The sequence below is a fragment of the Rhodnius prolixus genome, unplaced genomic scaffold (genome assembly GCF_049639745.1).
Source record: "Rhodnius prolixus isolate KJV_2025 unplaced genomic scaffold, Rpr scaffold_7, whole genome shotgun sequence".
Lineage (NCBI taxonomy): Eukaryota > Metazoa > Arthropoda > Insecta > Hemiptera > Reduviidae > Rhodnius > Rhodnius prolixus.
Window position 1 is genome coordinate 25,774,923 of NW_027411582.1, and position 17,209 is coordinate 25,792,131.

General features: G+C 38.2%; 1 protein-coding gene and 1 long non-coding RNA gene across 6 annotated transcripts in view; both read right to left on the reverse strand.

Moving 5' to 3' along the window:
* Positions 1 to 17,209, reverse strand: part of LOC141447250 (uncharacterized) — a 182,608-nt gene that overhangs the window by 141,262 nt on the left and 24,137 nt on the right. The window lies entirely within an intron of this gene.
* On the reverse strand, positions 2,351 to 3,363 carry LOC141447248 (uncharacterized). The gene is made up of 2 exons (XR_012454228.1): positions 2,821 to 3,363; positions 2,351 to 2,743 (listed from the first exon to the last, which is right to left on the reverse strand). It is a non-coding gene; the product is annotated as an uncharacterized lncRNA (long non-coding RNA).

A 17,209-nucleotide genomic window follows, 5' to 3' on the forward strand; every position in this document is an offset into this window, starting at 1 on the left:
TCAGCGTCACTTGTGCCCATATGGCTACTCCGAAAATTTTGAAACCACTTATAAACTGTTCTTATCGAAGGTGCAGAGTCACCATAATGTTTATCAAGCTTCTCTTTAGTTTCCTGAGGCGTTTTGCCTTTCATAAAGTAGTGTTTAATCAACACACGAAATTCTTTTTCGTCCATTTTTTGAAAATCACTCGACTTCCTCGATTCAAACGAATGCCAAACACAAAGAAATAGACCGATCTTGCTGAAACTTGGTGTGTGTTCTTCCAAGAGAAGCTACTAACTAAACATAACCTCGATACGCTCCAGTGGTGCTATCTCTCTGACTTTGCACGGACTTTAAAACGACTCTGGTATTGCTGATCTAAAAACAACAACAACAACAACAACAAACAAAAGGAAACTGTTTTATAATGATGGTAAGAAGCCATCCTTCAAGAATTTTAAAGGAAGTTTGATAAATTTTTCGTTAACGGAAGAGCTTTCGCGATAAAACTGCGTAGCGAGAAGATTTTTTTAAAGACAATGCGGACTGTTAGATTACTGTCATTAAAAATGAAATCTTTTAATGCCAGTAGAGAGGATTTGCCGATTCTGGCGCACCTAAAATACAAAATGGCGGCCATCCCCTCCCCTCCCACCCCCCTCCCCCAACCCTACCCCCACCCCTCCTTATTGACCAATCATCGATTTCGACGAGGGTTTAAGCCACGCCCCCTACCCCCACCCCACCTTATTGACCAATCATCGAACTCGACGAGGGCTTTAGGCCACGCCCCTTCCCCCACTCCACCCTTTTAATCGACCAATCAGCGAATTCGATGACACCCCTTTTACCCCCACTCCTTCCCCCACCCTTATTAATTGACCAATCAGCGAATTCGACGACACCTCATTACCCCCACCCTAGCCCTACTCCTATTACATGACACCTACCTTTACCCCCACCACCTCTAGGTCGTCGTATTCGTTGGCCTCTTAAGCTCCTCCTACAAGATGGCGGCTCTCCTAACAGCTGTAGTACACAAGATGGCCGACCTCGTACCAGCTGATGACCACAAGATGGCGGACCTCATACCTCCACCCCCTCGCCCATTGATAGACAGGAGGGGATTTTTTTTTTTAATTATTTTTACTTACTTGGGATTCGATCCTACAACCTTCGTACTGATAGACACGTCATCTGCACCAGTCGGCCACAGTGGTAGTCTCGCTTACTCTAGTTTTGAATGTTCTCTTATGTTTTAACTTGGAATTATTTTTTAAAAAATCTAACCCCCCTCACCAAGAATTTTTTTTTTTTATTTAAATTACCCCCCACTATCACAAAAATATTGAAAAATAAAAATGGATAACCTCACTTTAGGTAATAGAAAAAACTATTTACTTACCCCCTCCACCTGGACTGCTTCCGTTGCTGATAACGCGACCTACACTCACTGAAAACTAAACCCGAACTGGCATTTGGACTGCGATACTAGCATTAACCCCCCACCACAATTACGTCACACTCTAACTAGCCAATAGAATTGCATCTTTTTTTCCAAATGATTACCTCTCTTGACAGGTCTCTGTAGCAAGCCCCCCCCCCTTTCCCTTCCACATCTTTTATCATACCTGTTAATTTATATATATGCCAACATAGCTGAACATGCTCCAACAAGTCTGGACATGTAGCCAGCTGCCTCTTTCGCTTTAACCGTTTTATTATTTCCGTTTACCAACTATACAAACCTGTATGAACATATCGTTATAGTCTCAATAGGATGACACGTATGATTAGCTGAACATGCTCCAACAAGTCTGGACATGTAGCCAGCTGCCTCTTTCGCTTTAACCGTTTTTTAGTTAGCCAATAGAATTGCGTGCTTGTCTTCCCTCTCTCTCTTGCAAGTGTCTCTCTCTCTATAAGGTGAATCATACCTCCCACCTTTGATGCAGGACTCAACCTGTCCGTTAACTTCATATATGTTTCTTAGAAAAAACAATATTTTTAAAACTGAACTTTGCCCTTATTAGCTTTTATTGCTTTATAAATAATAAAACTTTGAATGTTTTGGAGACTTAAAAACTTACTTTTTAAAAAATGTTAACACGCTTGCACAACATGTTTGAACAGGCAAGTAAAAATAATGATGACTCATACCATTGTCATATCCTCAACGAGCACAAACATGCTCCAACAAGTCTGGACATGTAGCCAGCTGCCTCTTTCGCTTTAACCGTTTTTTTTTGTTATTATGAAGTTAAAAGTAAATTGAACTTTGAACTTATTAATAAAATATAAATAAGTTTTAATTTACTTTTCTTTATTTATAAGTGTATAAAGTAAAAATAAGAATGAACAAACATTAATTAAAACATTTTATTTTTATTTAAAGGAAGTATACAAGTAAAATAATAACATTTATTTCACAGTATAAATTTTATTTAAATTCTATGTCATATCTTCCATTATTAAAGCCTTTGTACATTATTAACAGTTTTTTCTTTGATTGTTGGTAATCTTCCACCATTTCATCAGTTATCACTGCCGCAAATCTGCGTGGAAGGAAGATCCTCGTTGGGTAGTCCATTGTCGGGCCAAGATAATGTAAATGGGCAACGATGGCATCTCCAAATTTAGTGTTGATTCTTTCGAATTGCTTCACTTCGTATGAGTATCCGGTTCTTAGATCTGATAATTTGCCAATGCCCGCAGACCTTGTATTCACATCATTCAAAAAGCTTGCCAACTTAGACATCTGAAAGAAGAATATTATATGAAAGTATCGCATCATTATCAAAATATTGTTTCAATAAAAAAAGTATTATTACTTACCTTTGAAGTATGAAGTTAACCTCTCGAGCTGTGGGCAACGAATGACGAATTACCTTACAAGCTTCACTACTCTACCGTTACGGATGTCCCCCCCCCCCACTCTATGACGTCACTTATAGTTAGCCAATAGAATTGCGCGCTTGTCTTCCCTCTCTCTCTCTTGCAAGTGTCTCTCTCTCTATAAGGTGAATCATACCTCCCACCTTTGATGCAGGACTCAACCTGTCCGTTAACTTCATATATGTTTCTTAGATAAAACAATATTTTTGAAACTGAACTTTGCCCTTATTAGCTTTTATTGCTTTATAAATAATAAAACTTTGAATGTTTGTAGACTTAAAAACTTACTTTTTAAAAAATGTAAACACGCTTGCACAACATGTTTGAACAGGCAAGTAAAAAATAATGATGACTCATACTATTGTCATATCCTCAACGTGCACAAACTGCAGCTTAGTTTTTTTCTTTTTTTACCTAAATAAATTTTGTATATGCGCCCCTCTTAGTTCGGCTTCCGCCTTAAGCTTCCTCACCACGTCAAGGTGGAGGTCATCGAGGAAGTTTTTATTTTTATTTTACTTTTTTTATTTTTTTTTAATAATTTTATAATAATAAAAGGAATACTTGAAAAATAAAGCAATAATTTAATTTAATACATTTATTGAAATAAAACTTTAAAAGATACATATACCTCAGAAAAATATATAAAAATTTAAAAATCAACTTCTAATACAAATAAAATATTTAACTTCTAATTAGTACATTAAAGTGAAATAAATAAGAAATGTTTTGCTATCGAATCAGTTTATTTTAATGGTTGTTGGAATTTTAGCTGCCTTGCATCAATCGCATTCATACATTGTACACAATCTGCACAAATCCATTCATGGTTTACGGGGATTTTACACCCCGCCAGTGACCAACATTCAGGTTTGTGTGCAACTCAATGCATTCGCCAGTGACCACATTCGTTCTTTAAGGCAAAAATATTTCCGTCTCATTCCAACCAAACTTACTATTGAGCCAGCAATTGATGGCTTTAATTCGATATTGCGTACATTTCTCTTTACAAGTATTGTGTATAATACACTGATTTCCTGCTGTTTCTAATGAATCAAGTTTTGGACAGTCATAATCTTCTAAATTAATTACACAACAACTGTACAGATTTTGCAAAAGAAATCTTTTCTTTTCATAACCCTTAACAAACACAAATTTATAATTACAATCAATAAACTTGAAAATATCTCTAATCATTTCATATTCAATATCCCCGTCATTCCACTTAATTTTATGATAATAATTTTCTAACCAATAATTGGTTCTTCTACTTTTTTCACATTGTTTATGTTGGACAGGTGGCTTGAATATCCAGTGTCTGACTGATTGAAAATTATAGTCTAATAGAGAAAGCTCTTTAACAATATAACCTCCTACACTGTCTACAAAGCACTGGAAGTCAGCTATCAGCACGCCTGTTTGAGCCATACTGAACACTGAACTAGCTCTTCAAGCCTTCTTATACCATACGACGTACAATACCTGTCAAAGGATTATATTCTACCACCCTGTCGTGAATAATAAGACAATAGGCAGTGGTGTTGGGCGGGAACATTTCTTTTGATTCAAATTCCAATCTAACATCTACCGGGCCACATTTGGTAGATTCACACTGTTTAGAACAATCTATTACAATTAAGGGTGTTTTCTCTTTAAAATTTTGTAAAGAACTTAGAGGATACATTTGTTCTCCATAATATGACATTTGAAAGGAAGCATACATATGATATAGAATGGCAAAACGGTTAGAGGAAAAATCTACATTCAAATCGCCGTATGGGAAAGCTTTACAATTAAGATAAAGTTTTACATTTGAAATAGAACAGTGGTCAAAGTGACTAGCGTTGCTTTCCACATTATTAGCACGTCCGGTCTGAAAAGCTAGAATGATATATCGGGGCTTTTCCATTTGACTAGAAGTCTTCACTGACCAGATTTGCCTCTGAGTGGCCGGCAACAAAGGGTAATCATAGAGTTCCCAACTTCTAAAACTTAGAGCAAATACCTTAGCAGATTTAAGATGACGCATAAGAGCCAATCTCTGATGTTCGTTGACTGTTACATAGGGCAGCATCCAGCAAAGCTTCACCATTTCAATTTTACACCTCTCCACCGCTTGTTCTTCATTCAATCTGTTGAATTTATAGGCATTTCCATCTTGTCTGCTTCTAACAAGTATCAATTCTTGTTTAACATTAATCACAATTTTCTGGTAATCTTCACAAAATCCCAGCAGCGATGACAGCGGAATGCATAAATTAAAACATCCTTCTGCTGAAGTGATGTTGAGAGCATCGCTTTGGGGATAGCACCAGCCCCAGTTTGTAACATACTGGCAGCCTGCCTTAAGCGAAACCAGCCCTTTAAGTGTACAAGCTATTCCTGGGTTTTTTACTCGATCTATTTCAACTCCACTTAGTTCGTATCTTATTTCATCAAATAGAAATGCAAAAGCATTATTGGTCAATTTGTATGAGACAGGAACTGCAGAGCCGTCTTCCTTTAAAAACTTGCCTTCCAAGTAGAGCAAACTTTGACTGGGTAGCGTGTATAGATCTTGATGTTGTACACTAATGCGTATTTCATCGCCTGGCAGTAGTTTTGAAGAAGCATATGGGTGATGGGAATGCAATTCTATGCACTCGATTGAATTGTCAAACTGACATTTCTCTTCCAAATCTAACACTTCCATGATGATGATAGAACGTAGTAACCTGCAGCCTGAAGAAATCGAATACTGCTGTTGGTCAGCGATGTTCGCTCGGCAACTGTTCTCACTGGAATGATGCTCTTTTTCTCCGCAACTGTCCTTTTATCGCCTCTTCTAAAGTCTAAACCCATCTCCGTCTAGTGTTCAAATGGCCAACTTCAGTTGTGAGCCTCTCTTTTATAAGACATCCAGCAGGAAGAGTAGACAAAGCTGACCGCAGTTGTTAGTGCCAACTTTCTGATACTGCTTCCTGTTCCATGAAATTCGACTTCCCTTTACATATCGGACAAATTCAGCAGGGGGATTGGCACCACTGCTATCAAAGAATTGAACATATTCTCCTCTCTTCTTGTAACAAACCCAGTGAGTACCACTGCCAACACTGCTATCCAAATTAAAAATGGCTCGTTCATTTTTCCAAGGTTTCTTTGGAAATTCATCAATCATGAACACTCCTCTGAAATGAGGAATTTTATTTGATTTTGCCAACTTAATTAGATCAAAATTACTTAGTCGCAGGCGAGGTAGCGTATCCAGCATTCGTTTAGCTTTTCCGCTCAATTTTGAAGATTTGCCACCCATCCGTCTAGGAGTGGGGATGATTCTCTTCTTTTTCTTCTTATCTTTAGCACGTCTCATGATAAACTGAATCGCTGTTAGTTGTTTCTGGCTTTATATATGAACATTTTTAACATTCTCCCAACTGTTGTGTGAATTATCTAAGCCCAACCATTTCACCAAAATTCTATCACCTTTCCGTTTAATAGCCTTCTCCACTAGGTAACTGTCGGGATGTTTGGCCAGCTGCAGTTCCTCTTGATAGAAACCTCCAGCAATCATTTGCCCCTTATAATCTTTCAGGTGATAGGTGACCGGTATGGTATTTTTCACTTCAGCAACTTTAAATATTTCTGTAGACCATGAAGGGCAGTAGCCTTTAGCAAATTGCGCTTTATATTTCGATATGCGTACATGATCACCAGCTTTGAACTTGGGAATGCTGGTATTTTTCAAAGTTTTCTTCGCATATACTTCACGTAACAGCTGTTCTTCTATTTCTTTTCCCCGTACTGAAGCCGGCGTCATTTTAATCGTTCTATGTTTAGTATTATTATATTTGTTCACTAGCGATTTAATACTGGTTAACCAGTCGTACGATCCTTGGAGACTAAATTTTTTCCACATTGCCGCTTTCAGAGTACGATTGAATCTCTCCACTATTGAAGCTTTTAAGTTACTATAGGTAGAATAGTGATTTATACCGTTCACGTTCATCAGCTTGCCAAATATCTTGTTGTAAAACTCTTTTCCATTATCCGTTTGCAAATTGTTTGGATTCCGTTCGGCTAATACTTTCTCGAATGCTTGACTCACTTCCAGGGCTGTCTTATTCTTCAGAGGGATCGCCCATGCATATTTGGAGAAACAATCAATCACTGTCAACAGATATTTGTGGCCTTTATTGAATCTAGCGTAGGGTATTAGTTCCACTAGGTCGGCTTGCCACAGGTCATCTAAGCCCTTCAGAAGGACTGCTCTTCTCTTGAACACTCTTCTTGCTGGTCTATGCAACTCGTTTACAATCTGTTCCTTAACAGAGGTCATGATGAAATGAAGCTTGTTCATGTCCACACTACGCTATTATACCTCCATCTCTCAGCTGGGCTTCAATACTTTTTATTTCCGCGCTGGCATTGTTGGTGCCAAGTAAGCTTCTTAATCGATCTACAAGCATGTTAGGATCTACATATCCGGCACCTCTTTTTGTTGAAAACAATTTTGAAATCACATTCTTGTATTTCATGTTTGTGTTCAGAACTTTAATTGGTCCGGAAGGGCTGTGCCCTTCTCTATGAGCGTTCGTCTGTTGCAGTATGCTCTTATAATTGATATAATCCGTCTTTTTCACCATAGACAAGTTTGGATTTGTCAAGAATAATAACTCGAAAAGACCTGGCGTGCCGAAATAGGTATTATCACCAACGGATAGAATATCTTTGCTGATGGAGACCACTGAGTCACCAATACTAAATCTCCGGCCGTCATAAACTACACCATATATCATATCCAAGTCCTTGGTCTCATTTTTAATAAATTTTTTGATATATTTTGAGGACATTTCTCCAACTTCCTTCAAATATTTTGCTGAAATTTCCTTCCCTTCGGGAGTTTGTGCTTGTTCTCGTACCTCTTGAAGCGGGCTGGTTGCTTCAGCAGAAGCAGAAGAAGATAACTTTAGAACTTCCGGTCGCTTTGGGGTTGAAAGTTCTTCATGCCATGTTTTTGTAAATCTTGACGGCGGTGTTGTAGCCGATTCCAGCCTCAGAAATTTTAGTCTCTTTGGAGGTGGAAGGGGTGTTTCACAAGTAGCTACTTCCGGTTTAGGAGATTCTTTTAATTCAAGTGGTGGCTTTTCCTGCTTTTCCACCAATGCTTTCAATGGACTCAATAAAGGTTGATATTTCATTTTCAAATATTCATCGGTCTCTTCTCTGTTTCTCTTCAATATATTACACTTTTCTTGAATCGCCTTTCTGGTTTCGATTATTTCACGCATAACAACGTCACTAGTTGACCCCTCCATGGCTCAATGAACAATGATCTTCAAGTGCATAGTTAAGGTATTATATAGGCTTCGAAACCTTTTCGATACCTTCCCTCAGTAATCTGTCTATCTTTGTCCAACACTAGAAAACCATATCTATTTTCTTTCCAACACCAGTGGCAAATTTTTCTAAAAGTTTTGAATTCCATATCGGAATTGATATGGTCATCGTAAATTCTTCTCAAATTTAATTCATCTTGCCGAAAGAGTATTAGGAAATTTGCATTTTCTCTTACTAAGTGCTTAGGAACTCTAGTATAACTTTGACTTAGATAAAATATATCAACTCCACTGTGGCGCCCCATACAAAAATAGGCTCTTACATTATCTTGCTTGTCACATGCTATATCATCGAAAATAATTATTGAATTTGGCAGGGCCTCTTTAGGTGGGGGAACTTGAGAATTGTCTTCAAATTCAAAGTACCCAATATCTTTTAAAGGTTCTAAAATTTGAGCTAACTTCCGGTACTTGGGCTGTTGTAATGACTTTGCAAACAAATATATATTTTCATATCTCAACCCCTTTGGATCGTATATTAAGCTCAACATCAGGTTAGTTTTCCCACAATTGGACGGCCCACTTATTAAACATCTAATGGAATCTGGGAAAAGCTGACCGTGTTTGGAGCATTTCTTGGAAGAGGCCCTGTCGTCAAGATTTTGCACGGAGAGGGTGTGATGTTGCTTTATCAAGCGCATGATGGGAACTAATAAGGAACGCTCTCTCGCTTCTGTATATATATATATAACTAAGCTATGTACATGGCACAGGAAATCTATCTACACTGCATTCACACACCCGCCACCAACATTCACACATCCTATTTACATAAAATAAAATAACTTAAACTAAAATACCCACCACCTTTTTTTTATTTATTAATTTTTTTTATTTTTTTTTTTATTTTAATAAACTATTAATTAGAAAAAACTTAATACTACATACTAATAATAAATAGAAAAAAATATTTACAAAAATAATAATATATGGAAAAAAAATATTTACAAAAATACGTTTAAAAAAATTAATAAATAAAGATTGACTAGAACAAAAAAAAAAAGACCTACTCTAAACAAGGTAACCATGTACATAGTATATGAAATATATATATTTACAAAAAATCCACAACGTTGCACAGGCTAGTCCGCTATGGTAAAGTGGCCATGGGCGAGAGTGTGAATGCGATCGACTAGATGGCGTTTGTCGTCGTGGGGCGAAAGGGATACTTTTCTCTGTTCGACGGAAAAGAGTTTATGTTCTTTAGAAATTATTGTTCTAAACGTGGTTGTAAACTCTTTTCCCTCGAACAGGGCAGCCATATAATCATCAAAGGTGATTTTTTTATCTACGGCTGCCTTCTTTATCCCTTTCGCCCGCTTCTTCTCTAGGCCGCGGATGCGTACTGCGTACATCTTTGCGCGGAGGCCCACGAATTCAGAGACAGGCTCTCCACTGGCTTCATCCTTGAACTTCCCCAACACCTTCTTGTTTCTATTGTTTTTACATGGATGTCCGTCAGGGTAGTCACTGGTGTCAAACTCGTCCATCATTGTAGTTATGTCCTCGTAAAAGTCTTTCGTCTGTACCAAGTACATGAGGCTGTCAGTGTCTGTGTATAAAAGTTTTAGTTTGTCAGGTCCGTATTTTGTCAGCATTGTAGCGTAGTGAAAGTCATACATCCGGACTTTGGACAGATCAAGAATGGCCATTCCAACATAAATTGGTTTGTTCATCGTGATCTGTTCAAAGTCCAGATGTACAGCAGTCAGCGTCTCTGAGTAGATCGTCCTGTCTTTAAAAGTAGGCTTCGCTATTAGTTTCCGTATTCTACGTTCGTCGGTTACCAGTTCTATTTTTGTTCGTTTTCGTACGTCCTCCATGAATTTACCAAATACCGCGTTGTTCATTAGTTTGTAGAAGTCTTTGTCAAAGTCGTTGGTCGCCTGTTGTCTCATTTGGGTGTTGAGGTCGATGTAGGGACGAAGCCAACGGGACTGCCTGAATCGCAGCGCTCTATGTACGCGTACCAACCGCAGACCTAAACCCATAGCCTGCCTCAAGTTGACGAAGTGAACAACGTATTTCTCCCTGTTGGTCAATGGAGCCAACAATTTCTTATTAACCTGTCCCGGAGGCACCCTATTCTCCGGGAGAAGGGGGAAATCGTTGTGCAGTTCGTGCAACTCGGCCGGATACTCAATATCGGCTTCGACAATATACCCGAAGGGACCATCTTCCTGCATATTGCCCCAGTCTAGAGTATCCGGATCAGATACCCATTCGAAATCCCCGTAAGGAAGCGGATTTGACATTGCCCACCCGTACAAATTATTTGCATCTAGGTAGGCAATGTAGCTAGATTCCTTATGGGGATCTCGATCTGGGTACAGATAAGCATTATCAGCTTTACCATAGCGAAGACTGCATTGGCAAATGCCACCCCTAATGCCCCGCTCAACCATCAGGAGCTGGTCATAATCAGTGAGTAGATCTAACTGTACCCCTGTACACTTCAGCATGGCATCCCAAGCCAGTCCTGGGGCCGTGAAATACCAGGCAGGGTCCAGCGAATATGCTCTTATGCAAACATCTCTGAAATTTTCAAAGATGTCACATAAGAGCATTACGTCTACCTTAAGGTAGAGTTCGCTGTACCCCCCTAGGGTTCTAATTTCAAAGGCCTCCCAAACTGACTGGGCATGCTGATAGTCTTCGTCCGAGATGTGGCATTCATTAAGGGTGCTATAGAATGCCTCCTTAGGGGGAAGAACCGTCTCCCTAAGTTTCTCGAACGAATCTGTGTAGTCATAGGGGTACACTCCTTTTCTTACGACCAGATCCATCTTGTCGGCGGGGAAGAATTTGCCCGTGTCTATAAATTTATTGTTGGGCAAATTCTTGGACAACCTATCTAAGCTAGAAGACATGAAACGGAAGGTGTCCACAAATCTGACGGTTAGAGCGCCCACTTGCTTGCTAAATGAGATGTATTTCTCTTCGCTGTTGGGGATGACGTCAATGCGACTTGAGTCATACCCCAACTGGCGAACAATAAAGTGGGCGTCATAGCCGCTCAGATTGTGGAGGAAGACGGGAAGGAAACGAGGAGTGCGGTAAAGGATATTGCAGGAATTGTGAGCAGGACCACGATACACACCAGTGATGTGATCGTGATCCGCCACTTTAGGATCAGTTCTATTGAAGGGAAGATTACAGAGGTGACATTTTGGGGACCGTTTAAAGTCTTCCAGCTGAGATGGTGTCAGGGGTAGCATTGGCCGCTTAATGGAGTATACCAGAGCCACCTTCTCGGCCACCGCCTTTATGTAAGCCATAAATTTCTCTGCGGAATCTTCACCCGTATAGATGTAAGGTTCCGCAGGAAAATCGGCAGGAAGGCAGTGGCATATGTCTTCTGCCACTTTCACATAAGTGCAGAAACTCATAGGAAGATGGCTCTGGTAGGGAGTTGTGTACGACCGGCCCACATTGTTTCCGTTTGCATCCATTTTTTTTAAAATTGCCTCAAAATCAGCATAAACGACGAAGGGAACCCTCATTTGGTTTTGTATTTTTGTGAAAGATATTTTTGGAGGGGTCCCATCGTCGTTACATTCTGGCAATACAATCCGGGTCGGTCTATTTACTCCACAATACTCCATATGTTCCCTCACCCGCTCGGCGATGCTTTCACCATCCAAGTTGAAATGGGTAAAGCACCGCTTGCAAACGTGTACCCTTTTTCCATGCGCAGTAATTTGTCGGACCACTAATTTATTAAAATCTTTGATGTATGTGTAGTGGCTCCGTCCATTCTCTAAAGTCAGAAGAAGGAGATCGCGATGGTCTTCCTTCTCCTGCTTTACCACTTTTAGAGGGTACACGTTTCCTTTCTCTCCAAGGGTGAAAACATTTATCGTAATGTTGTTGTACTTTTCAAATTTTTTCACCTCATGGAGAGGAGTGGGGAAGGAAATGCAGTCAAAATTGTACCTGTGCTCTATATTAGCATATTTACTAACACGTTGTGGATCCTTTGTGACGAAGCGAGAAAGAATTGAGTACTGAAAACACCGGTCATCCGTATTTTGGACATTGATGACGGCTTTTTTATTGGCAATGTGAGGAGGAAGGGGAATGAAGCTGGAGCCGCCGAGAGGGGTAAATTTATTTACTTTTAAGAGGACTCCGTCGAACTCTTTTAGGCACCAGCCGCTCCCCTTTAGTGTTGACTCCTCCATCTCTACTACAATCTTCTTGAAGCTCTCATTAAGAGAATCGTCGATGGAGGAGTCTTCATAAATTACTTTATTCTTAGTCTTGAAGGCGCGATCACAAGTTTCACCTTTGATGTTTTCAAAGGTCGCCTCCAAGACCAAGTTATATTTCAGGGGAGAATCGCTGTCTGCCATTACTTCCTGAAGCAGACGACGCAATGTTTCTATCTGACCTGTTAGAAATTCCATTGCGTCGACTGCCCCAGAACTTGGAAGGAAAAAAGTTCGAAGTGTCCTCCCAAAAGCTGACTCCACTTCATATAAATGGCCTTGAGCTGCCTCAATACGAGCTCGTTTTGCCATGACTGGTGTTTCAGTATCGCACCGTCGCAAATGAGCAAGCATCGTTTTTCTTGAGGAATAACATTCTCTACAATTTGGACATTGACGAGATTGCTCATTTGCGGCGCAAGCACGTTCATGACGTTCCTTAAAGTCCCCCCGTAAAAACATTTTTCCACAATATTGGCACTCCATTATTATTCAAATAGTGAGTAACACAAAATAATAACTACAAATATATATATATTTAAACCACGAATATTTAAAAATTACTAATAAAAATGAATAAAGAACATAAACTAGACTAAGATATTACTAAAGAAATATATACAAGAAACAGAATTAACTATATAAAATGAAATTAAAATTGAAAACTTATAAAAATGAAATACTAAAAAGTGAAATAATAAAAAAAAAAAACGAATATATATATTTGTTGAAAATTAATAAAAAAAGTACTTACAGTTCAAAGAAGGCAAGACGCTGGAAAAGCTGTTGACACTAAGAACACTAAACACTGTATGACCGCAGCAGAATTCGGAGCGACTTTTATATTATCAGAAGAATCGATTATGATAATCGATTATTAGTAAAAACACGAAATGCCATTGGCTAACAATAAGTGACGTCATGCCCAAGGGTGGGAGACATCAGTTAGTTACTGACCAATTCAAACAGGGCAAGCTCAGACATGCAAGTTGAGCAATATTAAGCCATATACAAATTATGTGATAAATAAAGAAAAGTAAATTAAAACTTATTTATATTTTATTAATAAGTTCAAAGTTCAATTTACTTTTAACTACATAATAACAAAAAAAACGGTTAAAGCGAAAGAGGCAGCTGGCTACATGTCCACACTTGTTGGAGCATGTTCAGGTAAACAGGGCATGCTCAGACATGCAAGTTGAGCAATATTAAGCCATATACAAATTATGAGATAAATAAAGAAAAGTTAATTAAAACTTATTTATATTTTATTAATAAGTTCAAAGTTCAATTTACTTTTAACTTCATAATAACAAAAAAAACGGTTAAAGCGAAAGAGGCAGCTGGCTACATGTCCAGACTTGTTGGAGCATGTTCAGGTAAACACACATATTGAGACTACACCGATGATATGTTCATACAGGTTTGTATAGTTGGTAAACTGAAATAAATTTATACTGTGAAATAAATGTTATTATTTTACTTGTATACTTCCGTTAAATAAAAATAAAATGTTTTAATTAATGTTTGCTCATTCGTATTTTTCCTTTTTACACTTAAAATTACAGGAAAGTTTTATGGGGTTAAGGTGCAAGTTGAGCAATATTAAGCCATATACAAATTATGTGATAAATAAAAAAAAAGGAAATTAAAACTTATTTATATTTTATTAATAAGTTCAAAGTTCAATTTACTTTTAACTTCATAATAACAAAAAAAAAACGGTTAAAGCGAAAGAGGCAGCTGGCTACATGTCCAGACTTGTTGGAGCATGTTCAGGTAATCATACGTTTCATCCTATTGAGACTATAACGATATGTTCATACAGGTTTGTATAGTTGGTAAACGGAAATAATAAAACGGTTAAAGCGAAAGAGGCAGCTGGCTACATGTCCAGACTTGTTGGAGCATGTTCAGCTAATCATACGTGTCATCCTATTGAGACTATAACGATATGTTCATACAGGTTTGTATAGTTGGTAAACGGAAATAATAAAACGGTTAAAGCGAAAGAGGCAGCTGGCTACATGTCCAGACTTGTTGGAGCATGTTCAGCTATGTTGGCATATATATAAATTAACAGGTATGATAAAAGATGTGGAAGGGAAAGGGGGGGGGGCTTGCTACAGAGACCTGTCAAGAGAGGTAATCATTTGGAAAAAAAGATGCAATTCTATTGGCTAGTTAGAGTGTGACGTAATTGTGGTGGGGGGTTAATGCTAGTATCGCAGTCCAAATGCCAGTTCGGGTTTAGTTTTCAGTGAGTGTAGGTCGCGTTATCAGCAACGGAAGCAGTCCAGGTGGAGGGGGTAAGTAAATAGTTTTTTCTATTACCTAAAGTGAGGTTATCCATTTTTATTTTTCAATATTTTTGTGATAGTGGGGGGTAATTTAAATAAAAAAAAAAAATTCTTGGTGAGGGGGGTTAGATTTTTTAAAAAATAATTCCAAGTTAAAACATAAGAGAACATTCAAAACTAGAGTAAGCGAGACTAACACTGTGGCCGACTGGTGCAGATGACGTGTCTATCAGTACGAAGGTTGTAGGATCGAATCCCAAGTAAGTAAAAATAATTAAAAAAAAAAATCCCCTCCTGTCTATCAATGGGCGAGGGGGTGGAGGTATGAGGTCCGCCATCTTGTGGTCATCAGCTGGTACGAGGTCGGCCATCTTGTGTACTACAGCTGTTAGGAGAGCCGCCATCTTGTAGGAGGAGCTTAAGAGGCCAACGAATACGACGACCTAGAGGTGGTGGGGGTAAAGGTAGGTGTCATGTAATAGGAGTAGGGCTAGGGTGGGGGTAATGAGGTGTCGTCGAATTCGCTGATTGGTCAATTAATAAGGGTGGGGGAAGGAGTGGGGGTAAAAGGGGTGTCATCGAATTCGCTGATTGGTCGATTAAAAGGGTGGAGTGGGGGAAGGGGCGTGGCCTAAAGCCCTCGTCGAGTTCGATGATTGGTCAATAAGGTGGGGTGGGGGTAGGGGGCGTGGCTTAAACCCTCGTCGAAATCGATGATTGGTCAATAAGGAGGGGTGGGGGTAGGGTTGGGGGAGGGGGGTGGGAGGGGAGGGGATGGCCGCCATTTTGTATTTTAGGTGCGCCAGAATCGGCAAATCCTCTCTACTAATGCCAGTAATATAACTTTTTCTGCAACCATGTAGGAATGTTCTCATTACTCAATTAAAATCAGCTGTGTAATGCCCAACTTTACCACACTAGTGGGGAAAAATTCCCATTAGTGTCACTTTCCTCACTAGTGAGTGGAAAAACTTTATTGTGCTTCCTTGATATAAGAAGTTTTGTTATTAAATATTTTCTGTAAAACTTTAATAAGCTTATTTAACGTAACTAAATAATTAAAAAACGAATATTAAAAAATAAAATAAAAATTGAAAGGAATATAGAAATAAAAATAATACTTTAATAAATAATTAGATATTTTTAATTGTAACAGTTAAAAAGGTTATAGTGTTACCTTACAGAAATTTAAAATGGATTCTAGTGATTCCTGTTTAGTTTTTTTTTTTTAGTTAATAACCCTAATGGTTGCAGAAAAAATGTAATACTTCACTCGAGTGTAAAGTATTTTCCTCATATTCGGCAATTTGCACTTGCACTCAGTAATGATAATATTAATTTATAAAAATTTACCGTTACCATTCAGCGCCTGCTAATGCATTTGAGTTGAATTGTTGCACAGAGTTGAATCAAAATGGCTTCTGAAATTAATAATTTATTATTCAATGGCTTAAATTGTTTTTTGTCGTTTAAAGATTATGATGATGTTAGCTCAACATTAAACTTTACAAATTTTATATTACTCTGAAGAAGGTAATATATTTACCGAAACGTTGGTATGAAGAAAGAAATTTGGTTACAATATTTATTGACCGCACCTCAATAATTTCACTACGATAATCTAATAAAAAACGGTCGAAAACCAAAACCATCTTTCTAATGATGTTAATCTTTATTATTTAGGGAAATTTATTGCTAAAAATAAAAAGGTATGACTGAATCAAGTGCTTTGATACTTAAATTTAAGATATATTTTTTAAAAAAAGTGGAGTTCATCGATTTGTACAGTCGTAGCAGTCAACTTCTCGAGCCAATGATGCTACAAGGTGACGTTGAACATGCTCATCTAGCCAGCCAGCCTCGCCAGCTGGTCTCATCTATTCTGAAGACTCTGAAGACATTTTTTTTTAAAGATACTGTGCAGTATTGATTTCCTGGTGTTTGTAATTTAGTTTCTCATTTTGTATTGTTTGGGAATTGTTCCTTTGTATGCATGTGCATATTTCATGTTTGTGTCGGTGTAGTATTATGCAATCTTCTGACTACATACGAGGTGTGTTCAAAAAGTAACGGGAATTTTTAAATTTCGCGGGTTTGGAGAGTCTGATTGTAAATTTTTTTTTTTTATTATGTTGGTACACATGTCCCTGAAGTACGATAAAATTTTCAGTAATATTCATTGTTTACTTCTTAAGTGGCAGCCGTTAAGGTTAGACGTGTTTTTCGAGCTTGGCGATTTTTGTTTGTTAAAAAAAATGGATCAAAGAATTTGTATTAAATTTTGCGTAAAAAATGAAATAAAGTGTGTGAAATGTTAATAAAGGCATATGGTGAGTCTGCTATGAATAAAACAAGGATTTACGAGTGGTATAAGCGTTTCCAAGATGGCCGCGAAAACGTTGAAGATGACGAACGACCTGGACGTCCAAGCACATCAACAACC